The sequence below is a fragment of the Procambarus clarkii genome, chromosome 22 (genome assembly GCF_040958095.1).
Source record: "Procambarus clarkii isolate CNS0578487 chromosome 22, FALCON_Pclarkii_2.0, whole genome shotgun sequence".
NCBI lineage: Eukaryota > Metazoa > Arthropoda > Malacostraca > Decapoda > Cambaridae > Procambarus > Procambarus clarkii.
In genome coordinates this window covers 22060449-22082883 of record NC_091171.1, presented here as the reverse complement: position 1 = coordinate 22082883, position 22435 = coordinate 22060449, and the positions used below count along the sequence as shown (strand labels likewise).

General features: G+C 42.4%; 1 long non-coding RNA gene across 1 annotated transcript in view; it reads left to right on the top strand.

Annotated features, from left to right (window-relative positions):
- The window catches only part of LOC123757923 (uncharacterized), an 855462-nt gene that overhangs the window by 645066 nt on the left and 187961 nt on the right, over window positions 1–22435 (top strand). The window contains exon 3 of the long non-coding RNA XR_011229392.1: window positions 15666–16005. This is a non-coding gene — a long non-coding RNA (uncharacterized lncRNA). The remainder of the gene's footprint in view (window positions 1–15665; window positions 16006–22435) is intronic.

The following is a 22435-nucleotide window of genomic DNA, read 5'->3' as shown; positions in this document are numbered from 1 at the left end:
TCAATTATGTTTATTGAGATAAGAAAGAAATACATCGCAAAGGGATAGAGTAGCTTAGGCTATTTCTACCCCCTACTAGTCTGGTATCATACCTCTGAACCTTCTCCAATATAATTTTGTGCTTAACGAGAGACGGACTCAATGCTGGAGCTGCATACTCCAGGATTGATCTGACATATGTGGTATATAAGGTTGTGAATGATTCCTTACACAAGTTTTTAAAGGCCGTTCTTATGTTGGCCAACTTGGCATATGCCGCTGATGATATCCTCTTGATGTGGGTTTCAGGGGACAGGTCTGGCGTGATATCAACCCCCAAGTCTTTCTCACTTTGAAGAATTTCATCTCCCAAATCGTTCTTTGTATCTGGCCTCCTGCTCCCTACACCTATCTTCATTACTGAATATTTTCTCGGGTTAAACTCTTGCAGCCATTTGTTGGACCTTTCCTTCAGTCTGTCCAGGTCATCTTGAAGCCTCATGCTGTCCTCCTCTGTCTTAATCGTTCTCATAATTTTGGCATCATCAGCAAATATTGAGAGAAATGAGTCTATACCCTCTGCAAGATCATTTACGTCTGTCAGAAACAGGATAGGTCCGAGTATAGAACCCTGTGAGACTCCTCTGGTGATTTCATACCATTCTGAGGTCTCACCCCTCACAGTTACTCTGCTTCCTATTGCTTAGGTACTCCCTTATCCACTGGAGCACCCTACTAGTTACTCCTGCCTGTTTCTCCAACTTATGAACCAGCTTCTTATGAGGTATTGTTTCAAAGGCTTACTAACAGTCCAAGAAATGCACAAGGGGACACAGGTGGAAACTGAGTACCCAAATGAGCCACAGACATTAGAGAGAATTTTTTCCAGAATTAACAAATGACATTATTAAGTGATGTGGTGGAGGCAGACTTCATGTTTTAAATGTAGATATGATAGCCCAAAAGGCTCGGGAACTTGTACACCAGTTGATTGGCGGTTAAGAGGAGGGACCAAAGAGTCGAAGCTCATCCCCCCCTCCCTCCCTTTTTCCGTAAGCACAACTAGGTGAATACACACATCCTTAGGATGCATCCCATAACAGTTTACTAACTCCTAGGCACCTATTTACTGCTAGGTGAATAGAACCATCAGGTGAAAGAAATTCTGCCCATCTCTGCCTTTGCCGGAAATGGAGTCCTTTGACCGAGAATCCCGAACGTGCACGTGCGTTTCGTGCTTGTATAGACACGTACACAGTTGCTTGTATATATATTTTTTTTTTTGAGATATATACAAGAGTTGTTACATTCTTGTACAGCCACTAGTACGCGTAGCGTTTCGGGCAAGTCCTTAATCCTATGGTCCCTGGAATACGATCCCCTGCCGCGAAGAATCGTTTTTTCATCCAAGTACACATTTTACTGTTGCGTTAAACAGAGGCTACAGTTAAGGAATTGCGCCCAGTAAATCCTCCCCGGCCAGGATACGAACCCATGACATAGCGTACTCACGTTATTAAACGGTAACGTGCATGCAGCTCATTACCATAATTAGCAAATAGGTATTAGTTCCATAATTTATGGTTGCATATGGGGCCGCAGCCACAGATCCACAAAGCTGTTTTAGCTGGCAGTAATACCCAGACGAGGGTATTTTAATGACGGCCAGCGGCGGCCCCGGGGTAGGGGGTGGTGACCTAACACTAATTGACTCTGCTTAAATGGCTGAGAGGAAGCTCAACCTATTCGTCCCCCGATGGACTGGGAGGTGGACTTTGCGTTGAACTGGGAGGTGCAGGACATGGCGTGGGACCGGGAGGGTAACTTGGTATTGGACTGCAACTCAGAAATAAAACCCCATGAGACCAGGAGGCATGCATGGCAGGAAGTGCAAAATAGTCCCACTGAAAAGCAGAGGTGCAATTGGCACCCTGAGAGAGAATTCTATCAGAGGCAGACTTTTCAACAATCTTCCTATGTTTAGCAACCCCCCCCCCCCCAATAAACAACATGTAAGTTGAAGATCTGTACAGCTTCTTGGTGAATGACATCCAAACTCCAGCTAATATAACTGATATTAACACGAACAAAGAAAATGGGAAAATAAATTTATAGCGTGCCCATGCACTCAGCCCCTGGTTCAAACTCTTGGAATTCAATATTCATAAAGAAATGAAAAGTACCAGAAGTGCAAGCACTCAGTGTATTATGGAGAAAAAGCCTGGATTCAGGGGATCCTCCAGCAGCACTTTAATCAGCAGATATAGCTCCACTGCATAAGGGAGGTAGTAAAGCTTTGGTCAAAAAACTATAGACAAGTTACACTACCATCACATACAATTAGTTTTTGAAGGTGATTAGGAATCAAATTTCCAGTTTATGAAAAACAATGAGCTTCACAACTCAGGCCAGTATAGATTTAGAGCGAGAAGATCATGTCTTTCACAGTTGCTCAGCCACTGTGACAAAATCACAGAAGCATTAGAAGAAAAACAAAATATAGGTGTTGAATTGTTGACCAGACCACACACTAGAAATTGAAGGGACGACGACGTTTCGGTCCGTCCTGGACCATTCTCTCATACTTCAGCCACGTTATTGTGACTCATCGCCTGCATAGGTGTTGAATAAACAGGCTGTGCAAAGGCACTCCATAAGTGTGACCATGGAGTAATAGCACATGACATGAGAGCAATAAAAGTGACAGGATGAACAACCCAGCGGGTTTTCTTCCTTTTAGGGAGTGTTGTACATGCTGCTATGGCGGTATGTCCACTCACAAGATAAGTGGCGCTGCCCAATAAACTCGCCCCTCGGGGCAAAATTTAAAATTTTAGCAATAGGAATAACGGGTAAAGTGGGACGTTGGGTTTTCAAATTTGTCAAATAGGATGTAAAGAGTAAAAATAGTCAATAAAATAAATTTCAAGTGTAGTGAAAAGCTATGTATCCCAGGGCACAGTCCTTATATCACTGCTCTATTTCATTCTTATCACGGATATAGACAAGAATACTAGTCACAGCTTCGTGTCATCCTTTACTGATACTAAAATCAGCATGAACATTTCCTCTGTAGAAAACACTGAAAAACTACAAGCCGATATAAGTATAGTCAGGCTTGTAGTTTTTCAAGTTTTATATATTAGTTTTTCAGGCCGGTTAGGCTTTCACACCATATGCATAAATATATATGGCGTGGCATAACCCTAATGAAGGTAAACATAAACACAACGTTTTTAAAACTAAAAAGAATATTTACTGACCAAATAATTATATAAAAATAAATAAAGAATTGTCTATGATAGTCTCGATCAAGCCTGCCATCTACCGCCGCTCTCGACCTTCATTAATACTAACGTTACTAAGACTCACATGTATAGTCTCAATGTATCCTACCACATGAGTGTATACATGTATAATAATAAATTCCTACAGGTTCCCTTGGGAACGCCTATTCAACAAGGAGGAAGGGGAGGGCAGATTACTTGGCTAGGAAATGATGATATCTCCAGTGGTGTGTAGCTCCCATGTGTCACCAGCTCACTGAACTTCCGTCATCACATTCTTAGCTCCTACGTATCCTCTTCCTTCCTTGGTAACTCAGACGGGGCGCCGACCTTCTCAGCACACACCAGAGGGACACGTTCAGTGGGGTGTCCAACACTAGGGTCGACATTGGGTTTCCCTTGACACGTGTAGCTCCGCGGGTTGTACCTTTTTCCCGGCAGCCTAATGTCAGTGCCTAGTCCACTGATTCACTGCCATGGAAGATGATATCACGATGGCTGACTTCACTAGTTGGGTCAGTTTCGATACAGAGCGCCGTTACAGTCTGTTCACTGTATTCACTGTCTATATACAGCACATCCTCCTGTGTTGGTAGTAATTATAATAACAATGAGGATTATAATATATATACCGACGAAAAACGAAATTAGAAAGTAGAACTCTGAAGACCAGACCACACACTAGAAGGTGAAGGGACGACGACGTTTCGGTCCGTCCTGGACCATTCTCAAGTCGATGGTCATCATACTTTAGCCACGTTATTGTGACTCATCGCCTGCATAGAAATCTGAACTATTGAGTTGGACAAACCGGAAAACAATTTTTTACTTGTGTTGCTTTAACATTAAACTAACCTATCCTAACCTTCCTATGCCTAATACACGATACATAGTACATGTGTGTGTTATACTAGGCCTACGAATATTTAAGTTTGTATTTTAGTTTCATTTATTTTAAAAATTCCTTACTAGTCAGTATACTACTCTCTAAAAGCTAAGAACGTACGAATTCTGACTTGGCGATCGTCACAATAGGTACTATCTAAATAGGAGGATGGGTTGCTGCAGTATAGGATAACCAGAGATATTAATATGTTGCACTTGCTCACGTCACTGGTTACTATTAAGTTGCTCAGCGTCAACAAACGAATACCACCAGTCTCGGTGAAAACTGAAGCTGTAGCAAGCCAGGACTATTTGGTACCGGTCATAGCTGAAGCTGTAGCAAGCCAGGATAATTTTTGATAGTCCTGGCTCACAGCAGCTTCAGCTATCTGGTAGTGATCTAGCGGAAACTGTCGCAACCCAAGACTATTTGGTAACAGTCGTAGCTGAAGCTGTATTGAGCTAGGATAATATAGTAGCGGTCATAGCTGAAGCTGTAGTGAGCTAGGTTTGTTAGTGGCCATAGTTATGTGAATTACATATAGGTACTTATAGTACCCTGAAGTCGTTTTGTGTCTAGTAGAAACTCAGTTTACCAAGGTGATAATACCCAAGTCCTAGACAAGTTGGCTGGCGTACGGAGTCGTTAGAGCTCATTTATTCACATGATATTTACTGTTAGTTGTGGGGCCGAGGAGCTGGGTAAGGTTACGAGCATGTTTGTGTGAAGGTGGTGCCAGCTGCAGTCACTCGAGAAAAGAAGATAAAGAAATATTTTTTCCATTCTTGGGTTAAATGTTGCTCATGTGCCTTTTGAACCATACTTGCAACTTTTCTTTCCCACAACCCCGTGGAAACGTTAGTGAAGGTTGCAATAACATTTTGTGTTTGCTGGGAATCTCTCCGTCCAAAGTCTATCTGAAGAGTAAGCCGGCTCTGCTCCTTGGGGAGCGGAGATGAATTCACAGAAAGATTGTCGTTGATTGGCTGAGCACCTGAGCAACCGCACTCAATTCTCTCGTTGCGTGAGCTTTAGACATGTGTGTGTCGCTGCACTCCAAAAGTTGCCGGATGTGTTACCACCCACCTGGGCACCATTTTTATCACAATGCACAATTCACCCCTTTACAGCCAAATAATAAAGATTGTGTTCAAGACTCGTTCCTTTTTAACTTAAATTACAGTTTGGGCCGTCTGTGATCTTCCTAGGTGGGTAAAAATGACTCATGAGGCCTGAAAGGACTGTTATTAGATGGAGATCGTAACACCTTCCAGCATTAGAAATATTGCTGGAACAAAGATGGATATCTTCAAGAAAGATTTAGATAGGGTTCTGCAAGAAATCCTGGACCAACCAGGCTGTAGCGGATATGTAGGCCTGTGGACCGCTCAAAGTAACAGCCTGTTGGACCAAGTTATCACAAGTCGAGCCTGGCCCAGGGCCAGGCTTGGGGAGTAGAACTGCTCCCAGAACCCTCTTCTGGTAAGCTTCTATACACGTTATGCGTATAACTAACTGATCTCTTACGGTGTTCAAATGATAACTTGATAAACCGATCCAAAAGATACCTGATCAACCAGGCTGTGAGTAGCTGCTTCCAACAGCCTGGTTGACTAGACCACCAACCAGGAGGCCTGGTCAAAGACAGCATGATAGGGACGTTGCTTGCCGGGAATGAACAACAGGTAGACAGCAGGTGGGAAGGTGTGGTGGTTGTGGTTATGTGGGAGGGTGTGGTGGTGTGGGAGGGTGGGTGGGTGTGGTGGTGGTGTTGTGGTAGGTGTGGTTCTGGTCAAATGGATATCAGGTGTGTTGGTTGTGGGCTAGTCCAATTATCACTGTTGCTATCTCCCCGAGCCTAGAATTACTTGTTGGTTGACGGTAAATATTAAGAGGCAGTTAGTAAGAACGAGGACGTTGTTCGAACTTTAACAAATGTGTGTGTAACTGTGGTCTGTTTGTGACAAGGGACCGCTGTTGTGTCCGCCGACGATAAACCGACTCCCTGTAGGGAAAGTCGGCTTGTCGAATTCCTCGTTGTTACAAAGTTACAACACTGCCGTATTCATGCTTGGAATTTCCTCCTGCCTGTGGTTCGTCAACCTTGGGTAGTCGCAGATGCTGACACCGCAATGTTCAGCCACTTGTGGACACAGTCAGGAGTATGCCAAGTCGTGTGAGGGTTGAGTGGAAGCCGTAAGTAGATACCGTTGAATCTGTACAAACAGTGGGCTTGCCCGTGAGATATAACCCAATTTGATTCTCCTGTCAGCACCTGGACGGGTGGAAGCGGAATCTTGGAGATTTGAGATATTCCTAATTCAAGTCTAATGTGTTCACCATTGAATACGCTTGAGTGCTGCTGAGTAATGCATGAAACCCTGGTTGGGGCTTCAATGGAAGCCTCAGGACCCCTACAGTTGAATCCTCTAGGCTGCTGATAATATTGTGGGTGTATTGGTTTAGGATGTGTGCTTGAGAGTACCAAGTGTGTGGGGTTCGAATCTTCTTCATGGCTTCTACTGCTTTTCTCACTGATACATTACGTTAGTGTGATTTCTCATCATGACACGTTAGGCATAGTACATAGGCCTCCTCTAATAAACATCGAGGCTATCAATCAAGATCACTCTGATATAAGCTCTCGCGTCTGTTCCGTAAATATTCCTTGACACAAGACACCTCATTCCCAGCAGTTATGAGCCATCTGACAGTCAGATCTGTAGTAGTGGGGCAAGTGTGTAGTAGTGGGATAGGACACAGGTCTGGCCTCATCTCTCCACATCCCACACCAATGTAAACAGTTACCTGTAAACTCCAAGGTAGTTCCTCAGACTGTCTTGTAAAACTGAGGTAATTCCTCTTCTATGTGTACTTGATAGTCACTGCCACTGTCTTGAGTTCTCTCGTCAAATAAACATCAACATAGTTACTCCCTGACGATAACTGATGAGTACAAATGGCAGGGTTTTCCCTGCTAGACAAAGTGCAGCTATGCATCTCGGTACTTAATATGTTGGGTGTGGATAATCCATGTGGGGAAATCCTATCAGGCAGTAATGTGCATTTTATTTGTGAATATTTAATTTACCTTTTTTTTTGTTAAATTTATATTTATTATTACTTCAAATAGTGGACTGTGTTTAAGATTAGCCTGCTGGATCTTACCTGAACACATAGTGGGGGGTTGGTAAATGTACACAGCTCATCTCACAATTGGTGATGATAAATAAGCCATATACATTTGCTGTTAATAAATATGCTCAGTTTATACTACATATGGCTCATATGGTCCAGGGTGTGCCATTTAATGGCATCTGGTACTGTAAAATGGCGGCTGGCTCTCATATGGCATCTGTTGGGGCAGCCAGATCATGCATGGAAGCGTCACAGCTTTTTGCAGGTGGTCAGCTCAGCTAATATCTCCTGGATCACAAGCTTACCTGCCGAATGAATGGGCTGTAAAAAATGCCCAAAACATATAAAGTACAGGTGTGACATGTGAAATGAAGTGTAATGATGAGTAAAGGCAGCTTACTTGGTTTGGGGTGATGCCCCCACTGCATAACCGCCTAACCTATCTTAATAGTTAATGGCCACTGACTAATAAGACATTTGGTAAGACGGATACTCAGCTCTTCCCGTTATTGCAGAGGTCGCTGTGGCAATACACTGTAGGATAGAATAGTCTATTGTTTGTGTTGCGTGTCACTAAAACCTCACGGGAGCACTGTGTTTCTTGTTACAATGACTATGACTGGCCAGCCTCCCTCCCCAAGCGGTGTTCCAATATTATGTGACTATATTGACTTAGGAAGGGAACCTATACGTTTACTGATAAATATCTAAGAACCAGCCGAAGTGAATACTATTTCATTAATGTTTAATGTTTAAACTGGTGGTTTAAAGAGTATGAAATGTTTAAATATGTTTATTGTGTTGATGCCATGATCCCATTCTCTTTAAAATTTAACTGAATAACTAATGTAAATAGTATAATCAGATTTGCTGGCTATATTGGATTAGTATGTTAGTGTGTTATGTGTCGGATTTCCGACAAATCCAATGTGTCGCAAATAACACAAGTTGCTCCTCCAGACACTTAAATGACTTGCTGCTGACTTGCTCCGACAACCAAACGTATCAACGTCGATAGTCTTCATCATCATCGACCAGTTACTGAGTAGTAATTGTCCTACACAGCACATTCGACTTCCTGTCAGTCTTGAACTATATCTTAAATCCTCGACTAGATCATCTTAGCTCTTGGTAACTCCTGCTTCATTAGCTGCTGTTCAAACTTTGGTTCGTCCAGCTAATTGGGCTTCTAAATGGCAAAAAGTCGAAGGATGGGAGAGCACAGAGGTGGAGAACTCTCATTCTGTGAGAGAATGAGAGTTCTCCACCTCTCAATCAAGTAATATTCTGCAGGTTAATTGCAGGCAGTCTTACTGATATGAAGTCATAGGTCTCCTCCCATTGACTACACTAAGTCACGTGACGCTTAAACTATCATCGATGAGTATGAAACCATATTGTCTAACCAAAATAATACACAAAAATACAGATAAATCTTAGTATTAATCTCATTACATAAATTTATACATCCTGAAGTAAAGTATTCCCTGGCAGTCCTTCCTTCTAGTTGAGGGTGAGCACGACTCTCGTTGAAGGCTCAGTAATACCTTCTAAAGCATTACATTACATACTAAGAGATGAACTGCAACTGTCGTAGCATCTTTCTCTGGTCTGCTGTCTCTGCTACCACCACCAACCTGTCTCCCATGTTCCGTCTGTGACTGTCGTCTCCATAGCTACCACCTGTTGGCTGCAGCTGCTCATGTCACCAAACAGTATGCAGTTTTGTCGTGTGTTGTGTATAAAGTGCTGCTCCAGGTCTGGTGGCCTTGGACCCCTGTGTGGCGATTTGTCCCCCTAAGTGTGGACCGCTTGGTGTTCCTCGGTAACGACTTGCTGTTTCTACCCCAATCCAGCTCAAGTCCTGAGACTGATAGCTGTGGACTTGGCACCCCTGGGAGTAAGCAGCTAATGATACTTCCCTTGGCTATCTCCCTAATGAACTGACAGTGGGTGATATTTCATATATATACCACGAGCAGCTGCTAGGGTAGAGTTTAACTGATGTATAATGTACTTTTTTACAGAGTTGGTGTTCTACTCTTGAACATCATATATTTCCCTGGTGCTTGTGTTTAAATAGTGTGTGTTAAATAACAATTTCCCTGGCGCCCTTTGTTTCCTGATACGTTGTAGTGTCACAAAGAGACAGCATTGTTAAGTGTCAAGTGTAGGAAGCATTCTGAGGGGAAGATTTCGAGCTCATCGTGAGCTGCAAGTCATTCATCTGAACCTGCATGTTCATTAGTTAAGACTGCTTTTATTGACACATGGCATAACGTTATTACCAATTTGTTTTACGTAGTAGTGTAAATACACTTAATGTATATCAGCACCTCAAGACTGTACATAACCCTGCCTCCTTGCGTTACCCCATGATCTCTTGCTACTGGTTTCTAACTTGACTCGTCAAACAAAATGTTGATTACAGCCAACTCCTCCTTTCGGTTGATTTTGACATGATGCAGCGGCGACAGCCGAATGGCATTAATCATTGTGTTTAGTGCAGATCTCTCTTTAACATCTAGTATAAAAGAGCACATTGCTTCTTGCCGATGGTTGACCTATACTCTAGCGTCTCCGTGATCTTGATAGCATCTTGCAGAGTAGTCCGACTTAACACGAGTAATCACAACTCCAGTACAGGCACATCCAGTACCTATTTTTGAGTCGTGGTAATTATCTCTGGTACAGTCTAGAAATATACAGGAATCGACCGTCATCACATTCAAAATTCTTGGTGGGAATATACAGTGTTAAAAAAGTACACTATTTAACAGGGATGGTACAATGATCAAGGCGATACAGGTGGAGATTATGTTCCTAAATGAGACACGGAATCGTTAAATAAAATTTCACCAAAATAGAATGCACTGAGAAGGAAATGGGGAAGCAAACTCCACATACAACGTCAAGGTATAACAGATTTCAGTAGGCTTTGGAACCTATACACCCGAGAGGTGGGATGCAAGAGTCGTACCTCATCTCTCGTGAGTCCAACCACATGAATTCAAGAACCGACTGACCTCACTGGTTGGGTTTTCCAGGACTCGGCACTTGCACCAGCACTAAACACTGCATACAAATAACATCCCCTAATTACTTTCTTAGCCGTTCAGTGACCTGTCACACCCAACGTCGCAACACAACTAATTACAGGTGTTTTAAACACCTATGACTACACAGGTGTTGTACACAACACAGACGGGTGTTGAAGACAGACAACCTCCAATGCAAAGCACAAGATGAAATTGGGAATACCACCGACGGGTACACACAATTCTTGACCAATAAAAGATCACATCCTTCTTCAGTAAGCTGCACGACTCAATCCGAGTTAAACTATACAAATGCTCAGTACAAAGGCTCAGTAATACCTTCTAAAGCATTACATTACATACTAAGAGATGAACTGCATCTATCGTAGCATCTTTCTCTGGTCTGCTGTGTGCCCAAGCACCACCAGCCCGTCTCCCATGTTCCGTCTGTGACTGTCATCTCCATAGCTACCACCTGTTGGCTGCAGGTGGTGGCCACACCCGCTGCCACACCTGTCCCTCAAACACCCACAGCATTTGGCCTCCCACTGACAGCACCTTTCTAATGAGTACATCCACACAAAAAAAATCATTGTTCACAAGGTCTCCACTCATCTCTGTTGACTGAAATATGTCCACACAAGAATTAAACTTAATCTGTACAAAGCTTCCCCCATTCTCCCTCGCGCGCGCACACGTCTGCACCCATTACGCACTCTTAACAGCCAATAGCAACAGAAGCTACGTGTGTGTGTGTGTGTGTGTGTGTGTGTGTAATTACCTAAGTGTAGTTACAGGATGAGAGCTACGCTCGTGGTGTCCCGTCTTCCCAGCACTCTTTGTCATATAATGCTTTGAAACTACTGACGGTCTTGGCCTCCACCACCTTCTCACCTAACTTGTTCCAACCGTCTACCACTCTGTTTGCGAAAGTGAATTTTCTTATATTTCTTCGGCATCTGTGTTTAGCTAGTGTATATCTATGACCTCTTGTTCTTAAAGTTCCAGGTCTCAGGAAATCTTCCCTATCGATTTTATCAATTCCTGTTACTGTTTTGTATGTAGTGATCATATCACCTCTTTTTCTTCTGTCTTCCAGTTTTGGCATATTTAATGCCTCTAACTTCTCCTCGTAGCTCTAGCCCTTCAGTTCTGGGAGCCACATAGTAGCATGTCTTTGCACCTTTTCCAGTTTGTTGATGTGGTTCTCAAGATATGGGCACCACACAACCGCTGCATATTCTAGCTTTGGCCTAGCAAAAGTGAACAATTTCTTTAGTATATCGCCATCCATGTATTTAAAAGCAATTCTGAAGTTAGAAAATGTGGCATAGGCTCCTAGCACAATATTCTTTATGTGGTCCTCATGTGATAGTTTTCTATCTAGAACCACCCCTAGATCTCTTTCTTTATCAGAATTCTTTAAAGATTTCTCACATAATATATAGGTTGTGTGGGGTCTATGTTCTCCTATTCCACATTCCATAACATGGCATTTATTAACATTAAATTCCATTTGCCAAGTGGTGCTCCATATACTTATTTTGTCCAGGTCATCTTGAAGGGCATGACAATCATCTAAGTTTCTTATCCTTCCTATTATCTTAGCATCATCAGCAAACATGTTCATATAATTCTGTATACCAACTGGTAGATCATTTATGTAGACAATAAACATCACTGGTGCAAGAACTGAACCCTGTGGTACTCCACTTGTGACATTTCTCCAGTCCGATACATTGCCTCTGATCACTGCCCTCATTTTTCTATCAGTCAGAAAATTTTTCATCCATGTTAGAAGCTTACCTGTCACCCCTCCAATATTTTCCAGTTTCCAGAACAACCACTTATGTGGAACTCTGTCGAAAGCCTTTTTTAGGTCCAGATAGATGCAGTCAACCCAACCATCTCTTTCCTGTAATATCTCTGTTGCTCGATCATAGAAACTGAGTAAATTCGATACACAGGATCTTCCAGATCTAAAACCATACTGTCTGTCTGATATTATATCATTTCTCTCCAGGTGTTCTACCCATTTAGTTTTAATTATTTTTCCAATATTTTGACTATTACCCCTGTCACTGATACCGGTCTATAATTAAGGGGGTCTTCCCTGCTTCTACTTTTGTAGATTGGAACTATGTTAGCCTTTTTCCACACATCAGCTACAACTCCTGTAAACAGGGATGTGTGTGTGTGTGTGTGTGTGTGTGTGTGTGTAGAAGAGAGCATTTATCTGCATATTCTCCAGTAACAGGCAGGACTGAGCCACAAGTGTAATCCTCCGATTACACTTGTGGCTCCCAACCTTCCCATCCCAACCCAACTGATCATCCCAACCTTCCTATCCTGGGCATGTGGACCCAAGAACATTGTTATCTATGATATAACATTGTTATCGTAACATGTTATATCATGTTATGAGATGATTTTGGGGCTTAGTATCCCCACGGCCCGGTCCTCGACCAGGCCTCCACCCCCAGAAAGCAGCCCGTAGTAGCTGTCTAACTCCCAGGTACTTATGCAGGCGATGAGTTACAATAACGTGGCTAAAGTATGTTGACTAGACCACACACTAGAAGGTGAAGGGACGACGACGTTTCGGTCCGTCGTGGACCATTCTCTAGTCGATTGTGACTTGAGAATGGTCCAGGACGGACCGAAACGTCGTCGTCTCTTCACCTTCAGTGTGTGTTCTGGTTCCCATGTACCTATTTACTGCTTGGTAATAGGGGTATCAGGGGGGAACGAAACATTTTGCCCATTTGTCTCCCCCCCTCCACTGGGGATCCAACCCGGAACCTCAGGACTACGAATCCGAAGCGCTGTCTACCCAGCTGACAGGCGCCTTACTGCGTCTTCATGCCCCAACAGTGTTGCCTTTTGACCACCTAGTCGGGGTCAAGCTATGGCAAGCTTCCTCGCCTTAAATTGTTCCTTTCTAAAGCTGCTTCTATACACACTTTACCCCTCGCCCACTGCCAAAGCTTAGGTAGCCTATATATGAATCAGTTAATCTTACGAACTACTCATGCCTGTGCCACCTCTTGTGTGGCTTAATCTTCATCAACCAACCTACTCGTCAATCAGCCCCGAGCCAGCATCATTAGAACATCCCTCACCACACATTCTCCATCATCACACTGTCTCTATTCCTGGGAGGTCTGTTTCACAAGGAGCCGTCCTCCACCAACACCACGGCTCTGCCAGCACTACAACTCGGCCAACATCAACAGATTGTTATATACCGCGCGCCTTTACCTTCTGTCTGGCTGCCAACACACTGACAACACACTTTTAAGACAAGGCGATGGACGAGGACCGCATGCTCAGCATGTCACAGAGGCATGTGAAGGGAGGCTGAGATCAGCCCCAGCAAGGGGTAGAGAGAGAGAGATTCCTGGGGGGGGGGGGAAAGGAGGGGGGGTCTTTTGATGGCGAAAATCGAAGTGGGGGAAGCACTACTAATCGCTTCTGGTGGACGAGGCGGACGCTTGACTGGAACCTCCATCCTCCTCTCAATTTTCCTGGAGAATTATGCTTTCTCTTTCATGTCTGCGCGAGTGGTTGGCTTGTCAGGTTGGAGGCTGGGGTAGTGTGGTTGTCATGCTGGGGAGGTGTGGTTGCATTCTGGTGGCTGGGGTCGTGTGGTTGCAGTCATGTTGGCTGCTGTAGTGTGGTTGGATTTTCAGTATAGTTACGGCAGTAGTGGTGTGGTTGTCATCTGGGTGGTTACTGCAGTGTGGTGTGGTTGATTATACAAACTGGATTACTAGTGTAGGAGGACTTGTGGTTTTGTGATGCACTGTTTATGTCGACCAACTGCGCGAAAGCCCAGTTGACACCAAGTTGTGGCAGAGACCCACTGTTTACATAGACCATCAACTTGGGGACGAGGCTGGCTTGCCACTCACGGACAAGGAAGGCCCTCTTGAGTTTCTCTCTCCCAACCGCTCTGGTGTAATTTCCCGGTCACTCGTTGGTTTATGCCAAACTGCTTTCCATACCCGGGTCCCTTTGTCCCGTGTTGACGGGGTGTCATCAGGGCCGTTGCTTTGTGTTGATTTTCACTCGATAGCTCAGTAGGAACCGTGTGTGTGTGACGGAGCAGCTCCGTCCTCACACTTGATGTATTCCTCGCCCCACTCCGTCTCCCCACTCCGTCTTCCCACTCCGTCTTCCCTCTCCCCCTCTCCCCGTCTCCCCACTCCCCAATACCTGTGGTTGCCGGCACGAGTTCTCTACACACCAAGCAGCACGCCAGGCTGACACAGTCATCCATCTTGTGTATTATTCATGAGTCTGCTATATACTTCATATTTTCTTGCCTCGTTATATACGAGTATGTTTCTCGCGTCTCGAGTGATAAATGACCGTCAACCTTGAACTTTAACAAGGTGGCTGGAGTGGCTTTATAGTGCTTATACTGGTCCCGTGCTCCAGTCCTCACTGCATGCTGGATGTGTTATGTTTATGAGCCTAAGTTAGTGTCTGTATACAGTGTCTGATTCTAAGTTAGCGTCTGTATAAAATTTCTGATTCTAAGTTAGCGTCTGTATAAAATTTCTGATTCTAAGTTAGCGTCTGTGTACAATTTCTGATTCTAAGTTAGCGTCTGTATAAAGTCTCTCATCCTAAGTTACCGTCTGTATAATTTAGGTTACCATAACCGCTGCCTACATGCAGTGTTCAATCATTATCATAACTTTATTCATAAATGTTAGTTTCCTTCGCTTATATTAGAATTGGGTAAATAATTTACTGTAAATGTGTGTCAACTAAGAGAAAGTCATCATAATAACATTAAATGTCTGTAGTTATGAACTGTTTACTCAAGAATTCAATTTATATTTCGAAGCGAAAATGATCAATGATTCTAATATCATTACAGTTGTCAAATTCTGAATCTGAAACTATTTCTGTACCATCACAAATGGTTACAATAATGGGTGATATGAAACTTTACATTTTGAGTTACAGTAACATTCAGCTTACAATTTGAAAAGTGATATATATATATATATATATATATATATATATATATATATATATATATATATATATATATATATATATATATATATATATATATATATATATAATATGACAGTGTCAGACCATGGAGGAAGTATTGAAACAGGAATTTCCTTTAAGTACTTTCGAATTAAATAATAAATCTTCAGAAGGATCATTCTGAAGATGTATTATTAAATACGAAAGTACTTACGGAAATTCCTGTCTGAATCCTTCCTTCGTGGTCTTACACTGTCATATATATATAAATGGGTTCTTGTATGTAAATGGGTATATTAAAATTATATATATTTCTTGTTTCAGAACCCGGCGTTCATTGGCCCTCTCCCTGACTCCCGTGGACCATTGTCGGTGACAGAGCTCTCAGTACTGACGAACCACCTGGAGTAACAGTCAATTAGTGAACTGATGAACTCTCTGGATTAGTTACACGACCCCTTCTATCGTCATTTATTACTGGTGAACCCTATGAATTAGTGTACTAGTGAACTGCTTGGACTATTATTAGTGAACTACTTATGGATACTTAACAAAGAAAGTGATATATTATTACTTGTTAACTACCAATTCAAACTGGATCCTAAAAGGTGGTTTGCTGAGACGAAAGCAGAACCATCTTCAGCATTGGCGTCAATATATACAGGTTAGTGGGATGGTGTATTCTTGGTGATGGTGACAATGGTGAGGTGTTGTATGCAGGCGATGAGTCACAATAACGTGACTAAAGTATGTTGACTTCACCACACACTAGAAGGTGAAGGGGGCGACGATGTTTCGGTCCGTCCTGGACCAGTCACATTCGACTTGAGAATGGTCCAGGACGGACCGAAACGTCGTCGTCCCTTCACCTTCTAATGTGTGGTCTGGTCAGCGAGGTGTTGTACACCCAGGCGGTGATGGGTGAGGTAAGTGCACCAGTCACGTTTGTAGGTTAGGTTAACATTTTTAAAAACACTACAATCACCTTCTGTGGTTGATTGTTCAATAAATCACTGAATGATATGGTTTAACAGATCTCTAAGACTGTCCATGGAGGACAGGAGAAAATGTATATATGCTGGTTAGCATTGTAAATGTGTGGCCACGTTTGTGGCAGAAAATAGTAATAATAAACGGTTGACTGGAAAACACCTAACTTTACTAATTTCAACTTGGCTGTATGCACTGTAGCTTCTGCTAACTTTTATCCACTTGTCACTTAAGATGTTGAGAGCATCAACGAGACACGTCTTTTAGCGACAGGGTCGAATTAGTGTTAGTTTTTCAAATTCCTTCTCAAGCGAAGAACATAAATATAGAGAATATTTGTCCTAGAATAATTGGTATATATTATATGAAAGAAAGAATAGTCCCCCTAGCTACGACATGGCCAAAAGGAGTTGAAACCGAAGTTCTACTGAACTTACTGGATCCTGCAGCCTCTCCGAGGCACAAACCAGGGTTTTACACAACTCCCCCATGCACTCGAGCTATGTCAATAACCCGTTCTCCCTCTTCGCCCTTACTTCATTACACACAGAAATCACAGAAATCGGCCCTTGTAGATTTGTTCATTTGATGCATCACGCAACTGTGATTTCTGTGTGTAATGAAGTAAGGGCGAAGAGGGAGAACGGTCTATTGACAGCTCGAGTGCATGGGGGGAGTTGTGTAAAACCCTGGTTTGTATCTCGAAGAGGCTGCAGGACCCAGTAAGTTTAGTAGAACTTCGGTTGCAACTCCTTTTGACCATGTCGTAACTCAGTCGATTAAGGCAGCGTCTGGGATGCTCACGGACGCAGGTTCGAATCCTCGTCACGGCCCTTGTGGATTTGTACATCACACACTTATTACAGCCGTATCTTTACCTCGGTACAGTGGTACACAGCGGCCATATCCTGTACCGCTGAGTGAATCTGTATCAGCTGGAGTTGGTAATATGAAACACAAATGTCGGGGAATTATGCAAGAGTGCGAAGCTCAACAAATTGAAATATTGAGTGTGTACACAGATGATTGGGTCATGTTGCACAGAAAGATGATTACTTAATTAGGTGAGCGTATTCAATTTATTAACAGGGTAGGAGGAGAGGATAGCGGAGATGATAGCCATGAGGAGTGATGAGTGAGGCGTGTGTGTGTGTGTGTGTACTCGCTTAGTTGTGCTTGAGGGGGGGTTGAACTTCAGCTCTTTTGTCCCGCCTCTCAACCGTCAATGAACTGATGTACAGATTCCCAAGCCTACTGGGCTCTATCATATCTATATTTGAAACTGTGTATGGAGTCAGCCTCCACCACATCACTGCCTAATGCATTCCATTTGTTAACTACTCTGACACTGAAAAAGTTCTTTCTAACGTCCCTGTGGCTCATTTGGGTATTCAAATCTCCACCTGTGTCCCCCTTGTTAGAGTACCACGCGTATTAAACAATTTATCCTTATATGCCCTGTCAATTCCTGAGAATTTTGTAGGTGGTGATCATGTCTCCCTTTACTCTTCTATATTCCATTGTCGTGAAGTGCATTTCCCGCAGCCTTTCCTCGTAACTTATGCCTCTTAGTTCTGGGACTAACCTAGTGGCATTCCTCTAATTTTTCCAGCTTCGTCTTGTGCTTGACAAGGTACGGGCTCCATGCTGGGGCTGCAAACTCCAGGATTGGTCTTATGTGGTATACAAGGTTCTGAATGATTCTTTACACAGGTTCCTGAAAGCTGTTCTGATGTTAGCCAGCCTCGCGTATGCCGCAGATGTAATTCTTTTTTATGTGGGCTTCAGAAGACAGATTTGGTGTGATATCAACTCCTAGATCTTTCTCTCTCTGTCCGTTTCATGAAGTAATTCATCTCCCATTCTGTATCTTGTGTCTGCCCTCCTGTTTCCACCGCCTAGTTTCATTACCTTACATTTATTCGGGTTGAACTTTAGTAGCCATTTGTTGGAACATTTATTCAGTTTGTCTAGGTCATCTTGTAGCCTCATACTATCTTCCTCTGTTTTAATACTCCTCATATTTTTTTCATAATCGGCAAACAATGAGAGGAACGATTTTATACCTTCAGGGAGATCATTTACATATATCAGAAACAGTATAGGTCCAAGGACTGAACATTGCGGAAAACCACAGGTGACGTCTCGCCACTCTGAAGCCTTGCCCCTCACAGTGACTCCCTGTTTTCTGTTGCTTAGGTATTCCATTATCCAATGGAGTACCTTCCCTTTCACTCCTGCCTGCATCTCCAGCTTTTGCACTAGCCTCTTGTGTATTCACCTAGTTGTATTCACCTAGTTGTGTTTGCGGGGGTTGAGCTTTGCTCTTTCGGCCCGCCTCTCAACTGTCAATCAACTGTTTACTAACTATTTTTTTTTTCACACCACACACTCAAACCCCCCCCCCCCCCCCAGGAAGCAGCCCGTGACAGTTGACTAACTCCCAGGTACCTATTTACTGCTAGGTAACAGGGGCTTTCAGGGTGAAAGAAAATTTGCCCATTTGTTTCTGTCTCGTTCTTATGTGTGGGACTGTGTCAAAGCCTTTCTGGCAATCCAAAAATATTCAGTCTGCCCACCCCTCTCTTTCTTGCCTGATTTTTGTTTTCTGGCCGTAGAATTCAATTAATCCTGTGAGGCATGACTTGCTATCCCTGAACCCATGTTGATGTTGTGTTACAAAGTTATTTCGCTATAGATGTTCCACTAGCGTTTTTTCGCACAATCTTCTCCACTAACTTGCATGGCAGGTTAGGGACACTGGCCTGTAGTTCAGTGCCTCCTGTCTATCCCCCTTCTTGTATATCGGGACTACATTTGCCGTCTTCCCAATTTTTAGCAGTTCCCCTGTTACCAGTGATTTGTTATACACCATGGAGAGCGGGAGGCACAGTTCTTCTGCTCCTTCCTTTAGTATCCAAGGGCAGATTCCATCTGGGCCTATACCCTTTGTCACATCCAATTCTAGCAAAAGCTTCCTTACATTCCCACTGGTAATCTCAAACTTCAAACTCTTCTAGTGGTGCCTGGTTAACTATTTCCCCCTCTTACCTTTGGAATGTCTTCTTGCTCTAATGTGAGGATCTCCTGGAATATATATATATATATATATATATATATATATATATATATATATATATATATATATATTATATATATATATATATATATATATATATATATATATTATATATATATATATATATATATATATATATATATATATATATATATATATATATATATATATATATATATATATAATATATGTTTCATTGAATATGACCGCATATTCTGTATTTATTATTTTCTGGTTTAGGGCTTCTATCCCTCTAACTATTTTCTTAGCATCAGGGCTTAATTGAAATAGGAGTTCTCCAAAACTCATTTTCGTACTTTTAAGGTGAAGAAAAGAAGTGATTTACTATAGAGTGTATTACACTTATTTGTATAATTTGCACGACGTTTCGAACCTCCATGGTTCATTCTCAAGTGAACAGATCTTACAATACTAGTTGATTTTATACCCGCATTAGGTCAGGTGATAATACAATGAAGGTGAAAACATGGGGGGATACATAAGGGATAAACATAGGGGCTGCAGAAGGCTTATTGGCCCATACGAGGCATCTCCTATCTAAACACAAAGATTAATCCAGTGTAATTGGCCTGTTATGTTGGACATTGTCTTCTGTGTTGGCATCGATATGTTCTTGTCTTGTCCTTACTCTCATGGTGGGTAGAGTAAATAGTTCCGTGATTTGGGTGTTCATGGTAGGTCGCTCTATTCTTATGTGAATTGCCTCAAGAATTTATAATCTTCTTGAATCTTGGGTTTTGTCTATTATGCAAGTATTCTTGTTCAACATTTCTCTTGTTAGAGTAATGTCATGGGCTTGTCTCATGTGATTCCTAGGGGCACCAGATTGAAGATGGCATGTCAAACGCCTCGTCAGCTTGGTCGACGTCATACCTATGTACTTACATTGAAGGTTACATCCTTCGTGGGGGCAAGTGTACATGTATACAACGCTTGACTGCTGTAGAGGGTTCTCCGTCGGCTTCGGGCTGTTTTTGATAAGGAGTTCGGAAGTCTTCTTGGTTTTGTAGAATATTATCAGGTTTATGTTTTGGTTAGGAGTAGTGCTTTTTACTCCTTTACGGATTATTTCTTTCATTATTCTTTCCTCTTTTATATGTTCACTGTGCATGGTTGATTTGTAATATAATTTTATTGGGGGTGTTGTGGGCTTATACCAACGGTCCAAGTGTCTTCTTATAGCAGCGTTTATTTCCGCGTTGCTATATCCGTTGTTCACCAATACCTGAGTTACTCTTTCAAACTCTCTACTCACGTTGCTCCATTCAGAGCAGTGGGTAAGCGCTCGACGAATATAAGCATTGAGAACACTGGCTTTGTATCTTTGGGGGCACTCACTTCTACCGTTCAGGCATAATCCTATGTTGGTGGGCTTGGTATATACGTTGGTGCTTAAAGAGGTTCCTGTTTTTGTTATTAGTACATCCAAGAATGGCAGACTGTTATTTTCACTATTTTCATGTGTAAATCGGAGTACTGACTCTCTCTCTAGGTGTCTTTTTAGGTCAATTAGTTCATCTGAGTCTTTTACTATTACGAATATGTCATCTACATAACGGCAGTATACAGTTGGTTTTTGTCTGCTACTGAAAACCCTGTCTTCGATGGTTCCCATATAAAAATTAGCAAATAAAACTCCTAAGGGGGAGCCCATTGCTACTCCGTCTATTTGTAAATACATGTCTCCTTGTGGACTGATGAAAGGGGCTTCCTTTGTACATGCTTCGAGAAGACTTTTCAAGTGTGGCTCAGGTATGTCTAATTTGGGGGTGCTCTCGTCTCTGTATACTCTGTCCAGTATCATTCCTATGGTTGTGTCGACTGGGACGTTGGTAAAAAGGGATTCAACGTCCAGGGAAGCGATGATTCCATCGGGCTGGGTAGATTTGGAAATCTGCTGATGATTGTAGACTAAACTTACTTGGAGTGTATGGAGTTAGGAGTTCATTGAGTTTCTTTGCCAGGTGATAAGTTGGGGTTGGTATTTGGCTGATTATAGGGCGTAGTGGGTTACCTGGTTTATGCGTCTTAACATTGCCGTAGGAATATCCTAAGCCATAGTCGCCTTGAAGTTTATTGAAATGCACACTACCTTTCTTTGCGTTGATTGCTGTAATTGTTTTGTTTACTTTCCGCTTAAGGTCTTCTACGGGGTTCCTCGTGATTCGTTGAAATTTGGAGTCGTCACTTAGGATGTCGCTAATTTTGTTCATGTATTCATGGGTAGGAATCAATACATATGCTGCTGTTTTGTCGGCTTTTCTTATTGTTACGTCTTTCAGATTTTTTAGTTGTTTCGCTGCTTCTTTGAGTCGTGGGGTTAAGATTGTAGATGAATATGTTCCTCGTTTCTTCCCTGCTTCTGCAAGTAGTATATATTATATATATATATATATATATATATATATATATATATATATATATATATATATATATATATATATATATATATATATATATATATATATATATATATATATATATATATAATATGAATATGAGAGAGCGAGAGCGAATGAATGCATGCAGTGAGGGAACATGTTGGCTTGATGGCAGCGGTTTGTGGAAGGAATGATTTCACTTGTATACGAGAGCTCACAACTATCACTGTGTATAACATGTGGTCTGCAGCTATTGACACAAAAGTGTATCAGGTGTACCTTGCTATCATCCACTATTCCCGATTACAGTGTGACTTCCCAGTCTACCCATTTATATACGGTAGCCCCTCCTATGGCGGGCTTCTGATCGTCGGGTAATACTGTAACTAACGTAGTGGTACTAAATAGTACCACGGAGGAGAATTATTCAATGTACACATCAATATGCAGACGAAGAGTCACAGACTACATATTTAGACTCTCACAAGTCGAGCCTGGCCTCGGGCCGGACTTGGGGAGTAGAAGAACTCCCAGAACCCCATCAACCAGGTATCAACCAGGTATCAACCAGGTATCAACCAGGTATCAGTAACGTGGCTGAAGATATAATGACCAAACCACTC